Source organism: Panthera pardus, unplaced genomic scaffold, assembly GCF_024362965.1.
Source record: "Panthera pardus isolate Hobbes unplaced genomic scaffold, ASM2436296v1 HiC_scaffold_27, whole genome shotgun sequence".
Lineage (NCBI taxonomy): Eukaryota > Metazoa > Chordata > Mammalia > Carnivora > Felidae > Panthera > Panthera pardus.
Genome location: NW_026526843.1, coordinates 46,741,298 through 46,753,347, shown reverse-complemented (window position 1 = coordinate 46,753,347; position 12,050 = coordinate 46,741,298). Strand labels below are relative to the sequence as shown.

The following is a 12,050-nucleotide window of genomic DNA, read 5'->3' as shown; positions in this document are numbered from 1 at the left end:
ACATTTTGAGGAGAATAAGTATTAAGTCTTCATTTAAATGTCTGGTACAATTCCACTAGAAGGCCATTTGACCCAGGCTCTTAGTTTGTTGGGAGATTTTTGATAAATGATTCAATTTCTTTGCTGGTTATGGGCCTGTTCAAATTTCTGTTTCCTCCTGTTTGAATTTTGGTAGTGTGTGAGTGTCTAGGAATTTTTCCATATCTTCCAAATTGTCCAGTTTGTTGGCATATCACTTTTCATAGTATTCTCTAATAATTGTTTGTATTTATGTGATGTTGGTTGTGATCTCTCCTCTTTCATTTGTGATTTTGTCTATTTGGGTCATTAATCTTTTCTTTTTGAGAAGTCTGGCTAGGGGTATCAATTTGGTTTAAACTTTCAAAAAACTAGCTCTTAGTTTCATTGATCTGTTCCACTGTTTTTTTTTATTCTATATCATTTATTTCTGCTCTAATCTTTATTATTTCCCTTCATCTGCTGACTTTGGGGTTTACTTGCTGCTCCTTTTCTTTCTCCTTTAGGTGTAAGGTTAGGTTGTGTATTTGGGACTTTTCTTGCTTCTCGAAAGAGGCATGAATTGCAATGTATTTTCCTCTTCGTGTTGCCTTTGCTGCATCCTAAGGTTTTGGACTATCATGTTTTCATGTTCATTTGCTTCCATATATTTTCAATTTTTTTTTTAATTTCCTGGTTACCCCATTCATTATTTAGTAGGATACCCCCCCTTTTTAAATAAGGACTTTTTGTTTATTTTTTCAAGTTTACTTATTTATTTTTAGAGAAAGAGTGAGAGAGTGAACATGGGAGGGGCAGAGAGAGAAGGAGAGAGAGAATGCCAACCAGGCTCCACGCTGTCAGCACAGAGCTTGATGTGGGGTTTAAACTCATGAACCATGATATCATGATCTGAGCTGAAACCAAGAGTCAGATGTTTAACTGACTGAACCATCCAGGTGCCCCTTTTTTACATTTTTAAAAAATATTTATTTATTTTTGAGAGAGAGAGAGAGAGCAGGGGGAGGGACATAGAGAGACGGAGACAAAGATTCCAAAGCAGGCTCTAGGCTCTGAGCTGTCAGCACAGAGCCTGACACAGGGCTCAAACTCATGAACCATGAGATCATGACCTGAGCTGAAGTCTGACACTAAACTGAGATGCCCCAAGAAGGATGTTCTTTAACCTCCATGCTCTATTATTTATTATTTCCTTCCTTCTAGTGGTTTTCAGTTTTGTTTGTTCTTGTTTTCTAACTACTTTAGGTGAGAGGTTAGGTTGTTCTTTTGATATTTTTGTTGCTTCTTTTTTTAAAGATTTTTTAATGTTTTGATTATTATTTTGAGAGATAGAGAGCGAGTAGTGTGGAGAAGAGAGAGAGGGAGATACAGATTCTGAAGCAGGCTCCAGGCTCCGAGCTGTCAGCACAGAGCCTGATGTGGGGCTCGAACTCACAAACTTCACGATCATGATCTGAGCCAAAGTCGGACATGTAACCAATTGAACCATCCAGGTGCCCCTTATTGCTTCTTGATGTAAGCTTGTATTGTTATAAACTTCCCTCTTAGAACTATTTTTGCTGCATCCCAAAGGTTTTGGACCATTGTGTTTTCATTCTCATTTGTTTCCATGTAATTTATAATTTCTTCTTTGATTTCTTGGTTGACTCATTCATTGTTTACTAGCATGTTATTTAGCCTTCACGTATTTGTGATCTTTCCAGATATTTTCTTGTGTTTGATTTCTAGTTGCATAGTGTTCTCAGAAAAGTTGCATGAGGGGTGCCTGGGTGGCTGAGTTGGTTAAGTGTCTGACTTCAGTTTAGGTTATGATCTCGCAGTTCATGAGTTCGAGCCCTGCATCGGGCTCTGTGCTGACAGCTCAGAGCCTGGAGCTCCTTCAGATTTTGTGTCTCCCTCTCTCTCTCTCTGCCCCTCCCCCACTCATGCTGTGCCCCTCTCTCTCAAAAATAAATAATAAAACATTAATAGAAACTTAAAAATTAAAAAAAGAAAAGATGCATGATATGACTTCTTTCTTTTTTAATTAGTTAAGACTTGCTCTGTGATGTAATATGTAATCTATTCTGAAGAATATTCCATGTGTACTTGAAGAGAATGTGTATTGTGTTGTTTTAGGATGGAATGTTCTGAATATACCTTTTAAATCCATCTAGTCCAGTGTGTCATTCAAAGCCACTGTTTCCTTGTTGATTTTCTGTTTGGATTATATGTTTATTGATGTAATGGTGTGATAAAGTCCCGTACTATTATTGGATTATTATAGATTAGTACCTTTATGTTCGTTATTAACTGTTTAATGTATTTGGGTGCTCCCACTTGGGTACATAAATATTTATAATTGTTATACCTTCTTGCTGGATTTCCCCCTTTATTATTATATAGTGTCCTTCTTTATCTCTTGTCTAGCAGTCTATATTAATTTGATGATTGCTTAAATTTGAATCCATTACTTACTCTTCTTCCTCCCGCACAAGTTTTAGGTAAATGGAGTCATATTTTACATGCTTTTATTTTGAGAATCCCTTGACTGATTTTTATAAAAATACTTATTTTTATTGCTTTATGCTTCTATTTTTCATACTCTCCTTGTGGTCTTTTCTTTCCACTCAAAGAGTCCTCTTTTTTAAATGTTTACTTATTTTTGAGGGAGAGAGACAGAGTGTGTGGGGGAAGGACAGTGAGAGAAGAAGACACAGAATTTGAAGCAGGCTCCAGGCGCTGAGCTGTCAGCACAGAGCCTGATGCGAGTCTCAAACTCACGAATCTCAAGATCATGATCTGAGCCGAAGTCAGATGCTTATCTGATTGAGCCACCCAGGCACCCCAAAGAGTCCTCTTTAATATTTCTTGTAGGGCTGGTTTAATGGTCATGAATTATTTTAGTTTTTGTCTGTCTGGAAAACCTTGTATTTTTCCTTCCATTCTGAACGATAGATAGCCTTGCTGGATAGAGTATTCTTGGCTGCAGATTTTTCCCTTTCTACATTTTGAATGTATCATGCCACCCTCTTCTGGCCTGCAAAGTTTCTGCTGAAAAATCCCCTGATAGGCTTATGGGGTTTCCCTTGTATGTAACTGTCCTCTTTTCTCTTGCTGCATTAAAATATTTTCTTTGTCTCCACTTTTTGATATTTTAATTAGTATGTGTCTTGGTGTGGACATCCTTGGGTTGATTTTGCAGTAGGATCTCTGTGCCTACTGGATCTGGATATATGTTTCCTTCCCCTGATTAGGGAAGTTTTCCGCTATTATTTCTTCAAATAAGTCTTTTGCCCCCTTTTCTTGTTTCTGAGATCCATATAATGAGGATGATATTACATTTGATGGAGTCACTGAGTTCCCTAAGTTTATTCTCACTTTGCATATTTTTTCTCTCACATGCTCAGCTTGATTATATTGCATTGCTCTGTCCTTCATGACACTGATTTGTTCTTCTGCTCCTCTGGCCTGCTGTTTATTCCATTTAGTGTATGTTTTCTTTAAATTATTGTGTTTTTCATGTCTGACTGGTTATTTTTGTTCTCTGTAGTAAGGGTCTCACTGTTGTCCTCCACTCTTTTATCCAGTCCACTGAGTGTTTTTATGATCGTTGCTTTAAATTTTCTATCAGGCATATTACTTATCTCCATTTCACTTAGGTCTCTCGTGATTTTGTCTTATTTTTTTCATTTGGGACAGATTCCTCAGTCTCATCATTTTGCCTTATTTTATGTGTCTATTCCTGTGTGTTAGGAAAGTCAGCTACCTCTCCTGCTCTTGAAGGTAATGGCTTTATAAAGAAAAGGTCCTATAGTGCCCTGTAGTGTAGGGTTCCCTGTTCTCTATAACCTGTTGATTCAGGTACTGTCTTTTTTTGTGTTTCATGTGTCCTGTTATTGTGTCCTGGCTACTCTTTCCTTCAGTCCAGTTGTCTGGAGAGGCTCCCTTTGTCTGTTTTCATCAGTGTTTTGTCCCTGGCCAGGTGGGTTGCATTTTAACCATGTGTGCTCTGCTCTGTTTGCAAAATGAGACCTTCCACTGCCAGAATTGAGGTCTTGGGTCAGGAGACGAGTTGCTGTCAAGGTTTTCACCAGTCTTCTGGAGGAGGGGACCTGCACTGCTGATACTGAGGCAAGCATGACTGGAAAGGGCAGCTCCACAGAAGTGTGGGTAGCAGGGCTTGATGCAAACAAGTTAGGTATCAAGTGTCAGAGCTGTGCTGGCTTCCACAAGTGGCCATGTGTCTATTCTGGGGATCTGGGAAGGAAATGGCACCTTCCAGCTCCTTTGTTCCTGGTGGGGTCTCCCTGTGATCGCTGTCTCTCTGGGGGCATGCTCTGAGATGAATAAATAACTCTCCCTCCTGTGTACCCCAGGCATTTTTCAAACTGCTGCTTCTATCCTTTATCTCCAGTGGCTGTCATACTGTCTCCTTAAGGGAAGAGACTCAGCTTCCTACCACCTTTTTGGCTCTCCCAGAGCTGGGCCTGTTGATTTTTTAAAATTCCAGGCTTTAAATCCCATTGGTTGTAAGAACTCATGAAATTCGGCCCATCTTGCTTTCAAAGTCAAATGTTATGGGGATTTGTCTTCCCCAAGCAGGTTGCCCTGGGTGATAGTCTATTTCTTGCCCTTTACCACACCCTCAGATCCCTCTTGACCTCAGTTGTATATAGTCCATTTTGCTCCCAAACCACATCTCTGCCTTCTCACCTTCTATGTGGCCTCTTCTCTACCTCTTCCTACCTTCTTCTATGTGGTCTCTTTTCTACCTTTAGCTATGGAGACTGTTCTTCCAGTCTTTGCACTGATTTCTGGGTTATTTATGCTGATATGAGTGTTACATAGTTGTATCCATGGGATGAGGTGAACATAGGGTCCTCTTATTCTTCCATCTTCTCCTGAATTTTATAGTGTGCATTTAAAAAGTGAGAATGTATTTCATATATTTTTATTTTTATTTTTTAATTTAAAAGCATAATTGTAATCTCTATCCACAGTTCAAGATTCCAAAGTGGCTTCCTATGGGCACTGTAACACCCAACGGCCTTCTTCATTACCATGTGGGCAGACTCAGATTGCCCACTCTGGTCTGCTTTAGTCCTACTTCAAACTGACAGCCTCCACAATTTTCCTAGATTCTTCCATAGTTTTTAAGTTGCAATTTCCCTTTCTGCTGTTCTTAAAAGCATTTATTTATTCATCATTCATTCAAATCCATGAATCATTTGTGAGTACCCACTATTTGCTAGCAGCTGAGAACAAAATTATAAACAAAAGCAGACACAGCCCTTTCTTATGATCTGGAACTTGCAGTTAGTACTTTAAAGTGGGAAGAGCTTGGACACAGCATGAAGGTTTAGTTTCAGCTCTTCATGACTTGGGATACAGTGTCATCTGTAGCATGGGATAGTAATGCAACCTATCTCACAAGATTATAGTTAGATTCAATAAAGTAGTGCAAGTAATTCATAAAGCAGAGTTTCTGGAACATAGCAGCTGCTTCGAGAATATTAACCTGTCTTTTTCCATGTACTTAGTATTTTCCTTCACCAACCTTTGCAAAATAATAATAGTTACTATAGCAAACATTTATATTGGTTTTATTATGTGTCAGGCACTATTCTAAATGTTTCACACCTATTAGCTCATTCAAGCCATAAAAAACCCTATAAAATAGATAATAGTTTCTCCATTTCCAGATTAGGAATTTAAAGCACAACTTAACTTGCCCAAGCTCCACAACTAGGGACACTTGCAGCTCTCAGTGCCTGGCTCAGCTTCTTTCAAAATGTCTACTGTTCACAAAATTCTCTGTAAGCTCAGCTTGGAGAGTGATCACTCCACACCCCAAGTGCATATGCGTCAAAGCATACACCAATTTTGACGCTGAGCGTGATGCTCTGAACATTGAAATGGCAACCACAACCAAAGTTGTGGATAAGGTTACCATTGTCAATATTTTGGCCAACCGCAGCAATGAACAGAGACAGGATATTGCCTTTGCCTACTGAAAAAGGACCAAAAAGGAATTTGCATCAGCACTAAAGTCAGCCTTGTCTGGCCACCTGGAGACCATGATTCTGGGCCTATTCAAAATATCTGTTCAGTATGAGGCTTCTGAGCTAGAAGCCTCCATGAAGGGGCTGGGAGTTGATAAGGACTCCTTCATTGAGATCATCTGCTCAAGGATCAACCAGGAGCTTCAGGAAATTAACGGAGCTTACAAGGAAATATACAAGACTGATCTATAGAAGGACATTGTTTCAGACACATCTGGTGACTTCTTCAAGCTGATGGTTGCCCTTGCAAAGGTAGAAGATCAGAGGATGGCTCTGTAATTGCTTATGAACTGATTGACCAAGATGCCAGGGATCTCTATGATGCTAGGATTGAAGAGGAAAGGAATGATGTTCCCAAATGGATCAGCATCATGACCGAGCAGAGTATGTTTCACCTCCAGAAAGTATTTGTCAAGTACAAGAGCTACAGCCCTTATGACATGCTGGAAAGCATCAAGAAGGAGATCCAAGGAGACCTGGAAAATGCTTTCCTGAACTTGGTCTAGTGCATTCAGAACAAACCCCTGTATTTTGTTGACTGACTGTACAACTCCAGGGGGAATTGCGGTAAAGTCCTGATTAGAATCATGGTCTCTCGCAGTGAAGTGGACATGTTGAAAATTAGGTCTGAATTCAAGAGAAAAGTATGCCAAATCCCTGTACTACTGCATCCAGCAAGACACAAAGTGGAGTTACCAGAAAGCATTGCTGTACCTGTGTGGTGGAGATGACTGAGGTCCACAACAGTATGGGTGTCAGGAGTGGTGCTCCTTTAGTTCTAGCTAAGAGTTCTAGAAATTAGCTTGTGACTAACAGTCCCCTTATGCCCATCCCTGAAAGGATTATGTTAGCATTGCCCCCTTCCCATCCTTATTTAAGCTGCCTAAGCATGCCTGCCTCTCATGTCTAGTCTCTCCTTTTATCCAAAGAAATGAACATTCCAAGGAGTTGCAAGTGAAATCTATGATGTGAAACAGTTTACCTCTTGTGTACTGTGTTATAGACAGATGAATAAACTGAATTTTGCTTAAAAAAAAACCAACTTGCCCAAGATCACATAGTTAATAAGTGAGAGAGATATGATTTGAAGCAAAACAATTTAGTGCCAGTCTCTGTTTGTAACTATTCTTTGTTCCTCATAAACATTTCTATGGCTATGGGTCCCTGTTCTCCCACCTCCAAAATCCATTTCTGTCTTTTCATTCATTCAACAGATACTTATTAAAGACCTATAATGTGCCAGGCACTGTTCTAGGCATAGTGCTATAACAGTGAACAAGGTCTGCCAACATGAAATATCTAGTGGGGTATAACAGGTGAAGAGTGGTGAGAGAAAATGAATTAATCTATAATATAGCATCATGCAGTTGTATATGTTTGAAGTAAATAAAGTAGAGATGAGTTTCATTTGCTTTGAACCAATCACTAGTTGCAAATTAAGGCAGTTTCTCTTCTTTGAAGAAGGTCAGATTTGCTGCCTATTGTTCTGGGATCATAGGAAGGCACATGGCTTCTGTGACAGCTTTTTTCTCATTTAATTCCCTCTTTTGCCTGCTGAAATAGCAGAAAACTGCAGGTTATTCTCTTTCAGAAGCCCAACCTCCTGAGGTGCCTGCCCACTTATTCCTGTTTCACAGGACCCAAGTCCATTTACGTAACAAAAATTACAAGGTACCCTGAAGCTGGAGAAAGCTCAGGTCTCTCCCAGCTCAAATTCTCAGCTTTTCACAGGTCTCAGAAGCTTTCTTCCCAGCCCTGCCACAAGTGGATCATCTCACAACATTCCAAACAAGTCAGTCCAACATGATCAAAATATTTCCAACATCCAATAACCATCTGTTCCACTTTTGGCCCTTTAAGCCAGGGCACTCTGCCATGCACCATGCATCATAACATCAAGCTTAGAAGTAAATCAGCCACCTATTTTACCAGACAAAATGGGTTTATTAAGGAATAGAAGCAGAAATACAATTCAGGATATGTAAGGTATAGGAAACCATGTGCAAGTCCAGAGATCAAAGGAGAGGAACATTAAAGAGAAAAAGAGGATTCTGGGGGGTTATCTTTTGAATGATAGTGTAATCAGGGCACAGGGATGCAAAAGCACCTGACTCTGGGGGTTGCAAACAGACCAGGCTTGGCCACTTGCCAATGACAAAATCCAAAAGTATAGAAATGAGTGGTGGTGAAACAAGAAAGGAATTTGGTTCAGTGAGGCCAACACCAGGAAGACGGTGGACTAATGTCTCAAAGCTTGTCTCCAAAATGCTGAAAATACTGCTAGGTTTATGTAAGGAAAATGTGGGACAAAGGTCAGTGAGCACATGCAGCTAGGCCGTAAAGGTCATGTTGATCATTGTTTTCAGTTCAATCATGTGGGGTCTTGCTGGTGTCAGGGCAGTCATTATTGCTTGAAGGAGTAGTTTTGGTTCCCATCACAGTATGTTTTGCCCACGGGGTCTTTTTCCTAAGTTAAAAGATAAGCCAGAAAGAAGAACTTAATCAATTAAAAACTACAGACTGAGGTCAAAATGGAGGTAGTTGTAGTCCTTACTCAATAGTCCTCTTTCAAAAGCCAGAGTTCAGGGTGGTGATGATTTCTCATCAGTGGAGTGGTGGTATTTTCTTATTGGTTGAGCTCGTTGCTGGGCAAGGAGAAATTATTCCTTTCTCCTGCCAGAGTAGCAAAGTAGGCCTCTTCCTGTTAGGGTCTGCAATTGAAAATGAGTGGTAGTTATACAGGCTGGCTGGGTTTGAAGACACAGAGGGGGTCCCACAGGACCAGCCCAGAGGGTCCTTGGCTTCACACAAAATAGAAATCAAAGTGAGCTGAGAATAAGTAAAAGTAAAGTTTATTGAAGGCATAGAGAGTGTAGATATGGACAGAACATCTGGGAGACTCAGAAATGAAAGAAGAGTGAGCCTCATTCTTTGCTTTGGGCCTAGGGCTTTTATTGAGAATAGTTTGGTGCACGTGTCTTTCTTAGTAATCTAGGAAGAAAGGTGAGTGGTTAGATGTTCTTAATAAGTCACTTATGCCTTAGAGTCAGGGGTCTGGATGAATGAGTGATCTTGGAAAATGTTCATGATGACCCCACCTGGTCACACCTTATATATTATCTATTGTGCTGGAAGACTCCAAAGAGATGATTAAATCCTTGACCCTTACAAGGAAGACATGCATTATCTATCCTATAAGGTATGTGTAGGGGGAAGAGAGTGTAAGTACTAGCAACAGAAGCAGGAAAATGAGAGAAAAAAATCAGTTTTTCGTGGTGTCCTTTTAGCTTCTCTGCCTCAGTAGGTCATGAGAGTTGTCCCTAATGGCCTATCAACTCCATTCTAAATGAACTGTCCTTTATTCAGTTGCACAATACCTATAAAAACAAATCAAGAAAATTTGTGTAACACATTCACTCCATCAAACAAACTATAAAGCCCACTTTTGATATTAGGAACTGTCTCTGGTGTGTGCCCAGACCCTAATTCTCATGAGCCCATTTCAGCTCCCTTTTTTGTTGTTTACAGACCTTGATCCAGTGAACCATTTTGGACCCCCATATGATTCTGCCCCCAAGCACCTTCTATTTCATAAGCTGCTGTTGGTAAGAGGCTCTTGGGAGGTTTCTCCTTCCAGACAGTTCCCTGGTAGATCTTAGCAATTAAGAGTGTAGGTTCTGGCATCAGAGAGCTTGGGTTATATTCCTAGTCCTGCTACTTCCTAGCTTTGTAGCTATGATATAGTGAGTTAAAATAGGAAATATAGATTTGGTGTTTGTTCTGTTTCCGACACAGAGCTCCTAAAACCCTTGGAATTTCCTAAGCAATAAGAGCAATAAAGATGTCATTTGCTATGTTAACAAGATGACTTTTGGACCACACCTAAGGAAGGTAGCTCGTTGCCAGGGAACCAACCATGTGATTAGAGGGTTGGAACTGTTACAAGAGGGTGGGAGAAATGCTAGTCCTTGTCTCATGGAGTCATGAAGAATGGATTTCCTGGACAACAGAGTGACAAAAGCTATAGGGTTTATTAAGGGAAAGTACAAAGCTCTCAAGAATGAGAGGGTTCCCAACTGGCTTGCTGCCAAGGGTCTTTGTCTCTGACTTTTTATTGGGACCTTATCAGGAACTGTATAACAGTTTGTGAGATTATATTCATGGCACCAAGCATGGCCAGATCTGGAATACTTTTATCCTTTTTCTTCCAAAATCCTCTCCGTAGCTATAGCCTCCCACCTGCATCAGCAGGGGGTGGGGGCAGGGGATGCAATGGCACTAGCACAGAGGGGTAGAAGGAGTAGGAGGGCAGAGGCCCTGCCTCTTTGGTGAGCCTTGGGCCTGGGTGGAGCCTGCAGCTTCAATAAGCCTCCCCAAGGATCCCTTATCTATCCCTGCTTACTGTAAACCATTTCCATACTCAGAACTTTCCGTCTTACCCTCTGACCTATGGGAAGGTTTGGAGCTAGAGGTTGAATCAGTCACCAATGGCCAATGATTTAGTCAATCATGGCTATGTAATGAAACCTCCATAAAAAGCCAAAAGGACAGGTTCAGAGAGCTTCCAAGTTGATGGACACATGGAAATGCTGGAAAGCAGTGGGCTAGGAAAGGGCATGGAAGTTCCATGCCCCATCCCCATATCTTGCCCTATGCATCTCTTCCATATGGATGTTCCTGATTATATTTTTATAACAAACTGGTAATAATTTAGTAAGAAAAATGTTTCTCTGTGTTCTGTGAGCTGCCCTAGCATATTAATCAAACCCAAGGAGGGGGCCATTGGAATCTCCAATCTATAGTCAGTAGATCAGAAGCACAGGTGACAAACTGGACTTTCAATTGGCATCTGAAGGTGGGGAGGGGGAAGTCTTGTGAAACTGAGCTCTTAATCTGTGGGATATGATGCTATTTCCAGGTAGACAGCGTCAGAATTGAGCTGAATTGTAGGACACCCAGTTCCTGTCACAGAATTGCTTGGTGGTTTGGAAAAATTCACACACATTGAAATTGGGTACAAAATATTAGTAACCATTAGCCTTGGTTTGCCTGTGCAAAATAGGAATAATCATACTTCTAGAGTTATTGCATGCAAAGTGCTTAGCACAGAAAATGCTCAATAAATGAACTATAAAACATGTTGTTATCCTTCTGGGTCCTGTTCTTGGCTATCTCCTCATTCTTTGTATGGTTCCTGGGAAATCTTATCTACTCCATAGTTTCAAATACTAGGAATATGTTGATGACTCCTAGATTTTACTCTAGCTCAGAGTTATCTCTAGAGCTATTCAAAGTGCTCATAAGTTTTAAGATAAGGAGCTTGGCCAGAATGATGCATATCAACATACAATTTCCTTCCTTGAGAAAGCCTTTCTATCAAAAAAAATCAGCTGAACTAAATAAAAGTATGCACAGTAAAATAGTTGACTTACAATCTAGCTAAAATTCCTTATCTTATCACACACCAGCAACTGAGAAAGTTTGCAGACACACATGGAGTTGCAAAGATGTTTCTAACTGGATATTCCATAAACACCTGACCTCCCCATTAATGAAGATAAAACAATAGCAGACAGCCTCTATCTTTCTAGACCAATGTCACAGACATGCCCACCACCATCACTACTACTATATTTAGTCACTGTTTCTAATATATTACCATGTCGGTCCTGTATCTGTGCACAGATCCCCATAACTGACTATGGGCAGACTATTCCCCTCCTAACTCTGGAAACTTGACTTTCTGCAGAATTTTTAGCTCTGCTTATATTTTTGGTTTTGGCAACTCCATTTTTGTCTTGGCTCCATGGATCCCAGTCTATGCTTCATCCAGGCTCCCCATCAGAGACTGAGGGTTTGATAGCATGTTACCTAGGGCCCATAGTTTCTGTGACCCACTGTCACCCACACGGAATCAAGGACCTGCAGATACGTGTATCAAGTTAAGGATGCAGCTGGAGACTCTGCTCTACCTGCACCCTAATACCT

At 40.5% G+C, this 12,050-nt stretch overlaps 1 pseudogene; it reads left to right on the top strand.

Annotated features, from left to right (window-relative positions):
* Positions 1-5,764: 5,764 nt before the first annotated feature.
* LOC109258834 (annexin A2-like) lies at positions 5,765-6,947 on the top strand (annotated as a pseudogene).
* The last annotated feature ends 5,103 nt before the right edge of the window (positions 6,948-12,050 follow it).